The sequence below is a fragment of the Triturus cristatus genome, chromosome 7 (assembly GCF_964204655.1).
Source record: "Triturus cristatus chromosome 7, aTriCri1.1, whole genome shotgun sequence".
Taxonomy (NCBI): Eukaryota; Metazoa; Chordata; class Amphibia; order Caudata; family Salamandridae; genus Triturus; species Triturus cristatus.
Genome location: NC_140590.1, coordinates 1,041,721,653 through 1,041,731,430, shown reverse-complemented (window position 1 = coordinate 1,041,731,430; position 9,778 = coordinate 1,041,721,653).

The following is a 9,778-nucleotide window of genomic DNA, read 5'->3' as shown; positions in this document are numbered from 1 at the left end:
ACTACAGAGTACAGAGGATGAAAGTGATAAGGGTACTGATCGAGATGGTAGTGAGGATGAAGGGAGAACTAGCCCAGTGCCAAGTGTTATACTTGGCCCAGCTAAACTAAGGCTACTGGGGGCTGACAATGGGGTCACCCCATTGGATCTCCCTAGTGGACTTAAACAGGGGTTTGGGAGGCAAAGGAATCACTCAGGTGACTCTAATGCTTCTCATACCTCTAGAGGCTCTCAAGGTCACTCCAGAAGAAGGATGACCAGCCCTCAGAGGAGGGAGCATGTGGCCAGAATGAAGGAAGCTCAGCTAAGGATCAGGAGACAGGAGCTAGAAGTAGCCCTGATGGAGGAGAAACTGAACAAGGCTAGGCAACCTAGAGAGAGTGGGTCTATACCCACTGGTGGCAGCACTGTCCCTAAGGACAAAGATAGGGTCTTTGACAATAGGAACCTGTACAAGGTTGTGCCCCCCTACAAAAGTGGGGATGATATCCACGAGTGGATGACTGCTCTTGAGAGAGCCTGCAAAGTGCAGCAGGTTCCTGAAGACCAGTGGGCAGCAATCTTATGGCTCTCCTTTGAAGGAAGAGGCAGAGATAGACTCCTCACTGTTAGGGAGGAGGATGTCAGAAACTACAGAGTCCTGAAGAGTGTCCTAGTTGATGGGTTAGGCTTAACCACTGAACAGTACAGGTTAATGTTCAGAGATACCCAGAAGACACAGACTCAGGACTGGTCTGAATATGTGGAATGTGCCACTAAGGCTTTGGAGGGTTGGTTGCAGGGAAGTAAGGTTTCAGATTATACAGGATTGTACAATTTGATGATGAGAGAGCAGATTTTAAGTAATTGTCAAAACCAGCTTCTCCATCAACACCTGGTAGACTCAGATTTGACCTCTCCCCAAGAATTGGGAAAGAGGGCAGATAAATGGGTCAGGACCAGGATTAGGCCTAAAAACCAGGGTGGTGACCAAAAGAAAGATACCACCAAGCCTCAAGAGAAGGGTGGGGATAAAGCAAAAGAGAAATCTTCCTCAGGGCCCCAAAACTCCACACAGGGTGGTGGGTCCCAAGCTCCCTCCTCTACCACAGCTAAAAAGCCTTACTGCCATGAATGTAAAATTCCTGGGCATTGGAAAACTGACAGCAGTTGCCCAAAGGCTAAAAACAAAACTGTTCCTCCAATTACTCATGGCACACCACCTATTACTGTCAGCAGTAATCCCCCAGGTGGTGGGAGTGCCCCCAGAAATTTGGGTGGGTTTACTTGGGGAACACAGGGGGACCCTGGCTTAGCCAATTCCCCTACAGCAACTACTCTTGTCTGTGATGGTGGCATGGGGTTTGCCAACTTCACTGCCTGTCCCAACACTTTGGGTAGGTACAGACAGGAGCCCTACATCAATGGTACAAAAGCTGAGGCCTACAGAGACACTGGAGCTAGCATCACTATGGTGGCCCATTGGCTAGTTCCCTCTGAGCAGCTTTTGCCTGGTTTCTCATACCAGGTAACTAACATTGATGGCAAACAGAACAGTCATCCCATGGCAGAGGTATGTCTTAGCTGGGGAGGTGTCACTGGCCCTAAAAGGGTGGCAGTGTCCCCAACCTTGCCTGTAGACTGCTTACTGGGGAATGACTTAGAACTCTCAGCTTGGGCTGGAGTTGAACAAGACACCCATTCTAAAATGGTAGGCCTTTCACAAAAGGGTAGTGGGGTTGTGCCATTCACAACCCCTGTCCAAATAGATTTCCTCCCTGGAAAGGTTGGAAGGACAGTGGTAGCCACAGCCCAGGCACAGACAAACTTCCCTGTAGAGACTGGCAGAGCTGTGACAGTCACAGCTCAAACACAAACTGAGTGCCCCCCTGAAAAGGTTGGCAAGGCTGTAATGGTCTCAGCCTATACTCAGACTGACATAGGTGTAGTGAAGCCTGAAACTATGGATCACTCCACACAAACAGAGAGTAGTGGGGAGGAAGAAAAGTCTCCCTCTCCCCAGACATTAGGAAAAGGTCAGCCTCCTCAGGGATCTGACCTCACCCCTTGTGAAGTAACTGCCCCAGAGGTAGCCAGGCCTGGCCTGGCAGAGCCTCTGATGTCAGTGGCCCCTTCCAAGGTGGGACCAAGTCTGGTGCAGGTAGCCTGCCTCTCTCTACCCTGCCTCCGTCAGCCCAGGGCTGCAGAGGTCAGGGAGGCCAGTGGACCCCAAGAGGGCCCCTGTCCACAAGAACCCCCCCATCAAAAGAATGAGGATTGCCTGACTAGTAGCCTTAGCCAGGTGATGGATAAAAACATTCCTGAGGGATCTCCTTTACAGGTAGTTAGGGACCTCCCCCAGAGGGATTCTGTTGGGCACAGGCAAACATGGGACCTTAGGGCCCCAAACCTGACCTGTCCCTCCAGTGAGCCCACAAAAGGGACCCAGCCTCCAGCTTTAGGTAGCCAGAGGCTGACCCTGAGAGCACAGTGCAACTCAGCTAAAGAGAGAAAGGCATCCATGGTGGAGGATGATTGGAGGAAGCTGAAGCCTCACTTTGAGGACCCTCACTTCAGTACTCCATCTCTACACCAGCCTTTTACTTTGCAAAGACACACCAAAGGTAGAGATTCCCTATGGTGGGGACCCTATGATACCTTTAGGGTGAGGGATTGCTTAGTGGACCATGAGACAGGGGGTAACCATGCCAGTGCTGGTTCTTCCTTATATGGCCACTTGGGCAATAGAGGCTTACCTGGTCAAGGACAGCCTTATCTCCCTTCGCTTGGGGGGGGGGGGGGGGTTGTGTAGGAAGGTGGATATCTGACTATGGTTACCCCCAATTTTTTTGCCTAGTGTCTAGCTGGTTTTTCGACTTAGTTGGCCTGAGATCCTGCCATTCAGGATCTCAGCCCATCTGCTCTCTCTTTAAAATGGACTCCATGTACCCTAGGTGTATAACCCATTGGAACTAGATCACCAGTGCCCAGTGTACACTAGGTACCCAGGGCATTGGTGTAGCTAAAGCCTACCAGGGGCTGAAGCATGTATTATGCCACCCCTGGCCTGGCCTAACAATTTGACACAACTGGCTGATCACTCAGCTGGGGTAAGTTGGTGTAACCACCTCTTACTTAGGTGTAGTATACCTATACCTAACCTTAAATGGGACACCTGGTAACCTATAAGTCACTCCTATGGCAGGCCTTAACAATCCTGAAGGCAGAGTGCTTGGTTCCATGTGAGATGGTGCTCTGGCATGAGCTGAGCCTGTCTGCAGTGGTCGGAACAACTTCCTTCTACCGTTTCCAGATATCGTCATACCATATACTCTTAAGTGCATTATGAACCTCGCGGTTAAATGCTATCTTTGAGTTGGCTTTATCAAAACATGTCGAGTAAGGTGTTATACGAATTGGAATACTAACCCCTCGCCAATTCTGGCGACGGGGTTAGCATTCCACCCTTCTAGAGGGACACGACATGTACAGTACCTGAAACCCGGGTAAAATCAGACATAGCCTCAGCTCCACAAAAAGGACGCTGCCACCACAGACACAAGTCTGCCCTCCTGCTGCTGGGAGTCCTTCCAGCTTGGGAGACGTGGATAAAGGGTTTCCTGCCAGGGGAGGTGCGAGCACCACCCCAGACAGGATTTTGTGTATTGGTCAGGTAGGGCTTGAATAGAATCAGACATGCCTGAGGCTCACAAGGAGCCTCGGTGCATATGCCAGTTCAAATTGGTCCTGGGGCACACCAGCCCCGGACCTGGGGCGAGCTGGACAAAGGATTGGGGGTGTAACCACCCCCCTTCCTGGTCCCACCCTTAGGGAGGGACCTAGCAGGTAGTCCGGCCCCTAGAATCCGCTTAAAGGTAGGAGCTGTGTCCTAAGACTTCAGACATCCTGGAATCAACTTACTACAAAGAAGAAGACGGGAACTTCGACGCTCTGCTGCACAGAGGACAGAAGGAAATCTCCCCTATGGTCAGGGAGTGACCATCTTGCTAACGCAAGCACCAACCAGCTACTCGACGTCTGCTTTGCCGCAGCCTCCCGCTGGAGCCCGAGCCCAGAGCCCGACAAGACCTGGACCTCCAGACCTCTCACAGCCCGATCCACATTCCCTGCAAAGAAGGAACCCATGGAGGCACCGAGACACGTGGAGCCAGCCATCTTGAAAGACCGACGACAAGCTGCAAGCGCAACAACAGAGGCTCCCTCCAAGTTGTGCTTTGGGTCCTGAGAAGCCCAACATCCGAGCAGCATCTGCACCAAAGGTGAGCCCTCCAGCATCTCCACGATCTGCGTGGGGCCCCTCTGCACTTTGCATCTCGACGCGCCTGCCCGGTCCCTGGCCCGTTGGCTAGTGGCCATTTTGGCGACGAACCTTGAAAACTATGACGCTGGTCTGGTTGCTCCAGACTGGCCCCTGCTTCCCTCCAAAGGAGCAGCCCCTCTGACCTTGCTGGTCAGAGTAATCAGCTTTCTTCATTCTTCACGACTTCTGCTTTTGCCAAGGCTTGTTTGCTTCCTTCGAGTCGCCGACACCGCCGACAGCGAGAACCTGCGTGGGACAGCTCGTGAATCGACTCCTGGACGTCGTCAACCTTCAGGGACCACGTGGCTGCGGAGACAAGCTACACCTCATCACCTGTTTGCACCCGACATCGCCTGGCACCTACCTGGTGCCACGCCGGTCACTGGCTAGTGACTGTGAACACTGTCCCCTCTGCTTTCAGGTCTTCTACAACTCCGATCCACCCTTGGATCCACCGCATCTCTTCTGGACCGACCGCCTGCAGCATCTTTGTCATCAGGCTCCATTGAATCCATAGACGAAACCCGACGCACTTCGAGACCTATGCAACCGCTCCCTGTGGGTGAGGTAAAGCTGGCACTCCAATGCCCAAGTGTAGAGAAACATCTCTAGTGTCTGTGTTTTAAGTCTTAAGTTCGTAGTCCATCCAGAAGACCCTTCTAGCAGTACCTTTTGAACTTTTACGCACCCATTGAAAACCTATGGGAGCCCGCGTGTAACTTTCCCCACTGCACACGCGACCCGTGGACCTCCTGGTCACTAACTGAAGTTAGCTCCTTGTAGGCCCAGCAATTCTAGAGGCCCTAGGCCTTTTCTCTTTCCTATTTGTGGTACTTATACCACTATTTTAGTATATGGTTTGATTGGCCACCAGGGCCTATCCATATAAAGTGCAACTTCTGTATATTGTAATACTTTCTTGTTTGACGATTTGTGCTCCTGTGCTCATAAAGAGTCTAGGGGATACTTTGAGTAATAAATACATATATATTTTGAATATATATCTGTGTGGTGTCCTTTCATTGGTATAAAGGGGGGTTACATATGGTAAAACAGCTTGCTTAACACGCTTTAACGAGTTTAGCCTCAAAGACTGCTTAGCCTACGCTACCACTAGGGCAGCCAGTCCGAAAAGGTTGACTTACAACCACACCATAAGGGTTGCTTGGCATGGTACAAGGTGGTCACTTTAATTAGTGAACAGCATATACCAGGCCAACTTCTCACAATAAGGTAATACACAAAATGGTAACAATACAGCTAAATCCAATAGGAGGAAGAGGAGACATGATTTTTTAAAGTTTTAAACAAAAATAGCACCAAAAAGTGGTCATTTGGTTGCACTTGACTGGTACTTAAGCGTGATATATGGTTCACCACGACGGAGAGTGGGCTGGATACAGAAGCAAGGTTTGACCCTGTCAGTATTTAGTATATATTGCCAAAACTTTACAAAATGGGGAGTGGGGCAATGTGGCCCCCCTCACCAACCCTAACAGCCATGGGGGCCCACATCCGAACTAATATTACTTAAAATGGGGAGTGGGTCGTGGAACCCATCTCCCTGAACCATTAAAGACCCTGGGGAGCCCACCCCAGGGCAGATTACTTTAAACCACCCTCCCTGAGCCATTAATGGCCCTAGGCACCCCATTCTCCAGGGGCCAGCTCACATGCTATGTTCTGGGGAGCCCACACCTGGGACATAGCAGTTTTCCTTCCCGCACCAGAGACAAGTCTTTAAAAATGCTCCAGTCCGCTTGGAGTGGACTTTGATCTATTTCCCTGCCTGCACTCACGCGGGCAGGGAAAACAAATCAAAATATTGCTCCAGCCCACAGGAAGCAGCTAGTAGCGGCCCGTGGTGGGAGTGCTGCTGGGCGCTGACGTGGGGCGGGGGAGGGGCAGGGTGGGGGGTAGTAAACTACGGATTATGGCTGATTAGAGGTAAGTAAACAGTTAAATAAATAAAACGAATTTTGTTGCGCGCACTGCATCGCCAAATGCGATGCAGCGCACACAACGAAATTCGTTTAATTAATTTAAAAAAAGGCCCCGGTGATGGGGCATCCAGGGCTTAAAAAGGATCAGGGAATGGGGCCAACCGCACCCCCCTTAATAAAACCATGGCCTAGGGGTTGGGGTCCCCGGGCCCTAATGAGGCTCGGGGAGTGGGACACACGCCCCCTACCCCGTTAAAATATGTATGGCTCTGGGGATGGGATCCCCAGGGCCATAATAGGTTCAGGGAATGGGGGCCACGCAGCCCCCCTCCCCTTTAAAACAAACGGCCCTGTGGCCGACCCCGCATCATGCATTGCCAAAGGCCATATGCAGTGTGGGGTTGGCCTCACAGTGTGTGTCGTGGCCTAAAAACAAATAGTGAACTAATGGCAAATTATGCTGTTTTTAATTGAAAATTTTCTTGATAATTTAAAAGTTTGTTTCGCTTGTGAAGTTCATTCATCCTCCAAAGTAAGTCTTTCAAAACAATGGTGAAGAGCCCGAGATATTTCATATTTTTGAGTGTGAAATCTTCATTCATGTTGATACAAAAAAGAACCCTAATATTTTTTTTAACTGACGCAAATGTGCCAATGTGCTTTTTTCACAAAAATGAGGAAAAGTGTGCCTTCTGAAACTCCTGATTGGCCACAGGATAAGCCTGTAGCTTTGAAATGCATATTCTATAGTCACTGTAAAAGACATATGCTTTCAATTGGAAGACTTTGCACTTGTAAGTGTGTTCATCACTGTATGTGTTTTTATATAAACTCGTTTATACAGAGAGGTGAAGGTAGGAGAATATTAAAAATGCTTTTCCTGTGTCTCAGTGTCAGGAGCAAACACGTATTTTTGTGTTAAGGCTAAAAGTATATCCTACCTGAAAATTAGAACCGGTATGTTCTAAAGCATGTGGTTCTGTTTTGTAGCAATGTATGTTTGCTAAAAAGTGAATTAGCTAGATTTTGAAACCACAGAATGTCTCACAAAATGTACGCAATGGCATAATATGCCTTATGCAATATTTCTAATGCCACCAGATTCACTCAACCCTGTCACAATGCTTTGCTCTAGGTGTGCTTATACTATAAATTGGCCTGGCTATTGTGTTCCAGATGGTTCACAATGCATATAACAGCAAAAAGAAGAAAACAGCTTTGTGGTGCCACTGAAAGAACAATTGGCTTTGCTTTGGGCTGGTTATCAATGGAGGAACTAAGGGCCAGATGCATCAACGAGAAAACTGGTCGCAAACGGGCAGATTAGCAGAATCTGCCCCTTTGCGACCGGTATTTTTGCATTTGGGATGCATCATCCCAAATGCAAAAATCGGAATTTAAGGAATCTGTAAATAGCGATTCCTTAAATTGCGATTGCATTTAAGGAATCCCAAATTGAGATTCCTTAAATGCAATGCATTAAAGTTAAAAAAATTAGCAATTTCGCTAATAGGGGGAGCAAATTACCATGAAGTTGAACTTCATGGTAATTTGCAAAAACTTTGAAAAATGCACTTTTGTGCATTTTTCAAAGTTTCATGTTGCGCACACACATGCCCTTAGAGCATGTGTGTGTGCAACATATGTGCACAGATCCATTTCAGGGGTGCAATAGGGTGTCATTTTGAAACCCTTGCACCCTTGAAATTGCATGAGCAATTTGCGAGTACCTACTGGTACTCGCAATTTGCTCATGCAATCTCCAATTCATTCCTATGGGCCTGGAGGCCCATAGGAATGAATGGGACGGCATTCCTTAATTGCTACTCGCTATTTGCGACTAGCAATTAAGGAATTTTAAGGAATCGCTATTTTTATAGCGATTCCTACATGCATAGGCTTTTGCAATTCCTTAATTGCGATTCCTTAAAAATCGCTATTAAGGAATCGCAAAAGTTTTTGTTGATGCATGTGCCAGATAGTTTCTTTTTCCAGACATGTAACCATTCAGTCAGGACTGGGCAATAGCCTACGATTGTGAACCACAGAAATGAGGAATAACAACACAACCAGGACCGTTTTAGTAGCAGACAAAAATAACAAGAAAATGTACAATGTATATACATTTTTTATATGTACAGCTTGATACATAAGATATATACAAAAAATAAATAGGTGTACATTAAAAACAATACCTAGAATGGCATTTTTCTCATTATTAGGAATACAACTGTAAATCATTACATTGCTAAAGTTTTTACAATTGAATATACCAATATACAGATTATGTACAGATATTATTTGTCGTCACGGGTTAGTGGTTGGTGGATACTGTGTTGCGCAGTAAGAAAGAGATTATTAGGCACAGTTTGTAAGGGTGTGTGTATACTGCACCGCCATTGGATACAAACGAATTCATTAACCAGAAGCCAAGGCTACAAAGACTCTTGATGCAAATGGACTGGGTTTTCACCATCCAGTCCACCTGTTACCACGACCTCTCTCTCTCAACAGTCAAAAAACCAAATGAGGGACATTATGAGGACTTGAACATGCAAACACGCAAACATTCGCCAGGATGCCACATAATGACTCAGAATCCCACTGTTGTAGATTTCGAATTTAAACACGGTAAATGTTACATTTTTTCCCCTCTACCACCTCGGCCTAATTTATTTGTTAGTTTTTTATACAAGGTCCTTGTGTTCATTTTTTATTCTTGTTTTTTGCTAAACGAATTGTGAATTATTTGCAAAACTCTATCTAGCTTTATGTTTTTTTAAAGAATGTAATACTTGGTGCCCTGGCTGAATTTGTTTTTGTAACACATTGATTATTTTGTATAACAAATAGATTGTTGTTGTCACAAACTGACTCTTTCATGTCCATTTTGAACTGATGCATTTTTCTAGCTAATATATTATCTGTAGTCTCAAATTTACTAAGGTAAAACCTGCCAGTTTCGCTTTTAGTCGAAAAAAAATCCCATTCCTATTTTTCACCTTCTTTAGTACTCTCGGGAGTTTTTATTAACCTTGCAGAGAGGGCATCACAAAAGAAATGAGCAGCCCAAATGTGCAAAGGTAATTGAAAAAGGTGGCTCAGTGGTTTGTTGTTTCTGCTGTAGAAAGAAGTGGGTAAGTTGTAGGTCAAAGGTTAGAGATCGTCCTATCATATATCTCTGAGGTACTTAAGTTAAAAATGTTCCTATTATCAATGAACTCTAGAAGGAGGAGTGGCAAAGTGGTGCAGAGGAAAATAAGCTTTTCCAAAATCCTTTGGAAGGCTGGTAGGGTTTGAAAGAGCCATCTCCACTCCACTCTTGCCCTAATGGGCTTTCTGGCACATCAAAATGCCAAGATATCTCCCAACAGTCCTACAGGAGAATGCAGCCGAAAATGCCACATGCTGGTAAGGTAATTTAAAAAAGTTCAATTTACAATCATATTTGGCTTGATTTCATGTTTGTAATTCACAACATGGTAATGGGCACTCCTAGAGAGATTAACACAGTGTAGTCTGATATTATGCATGG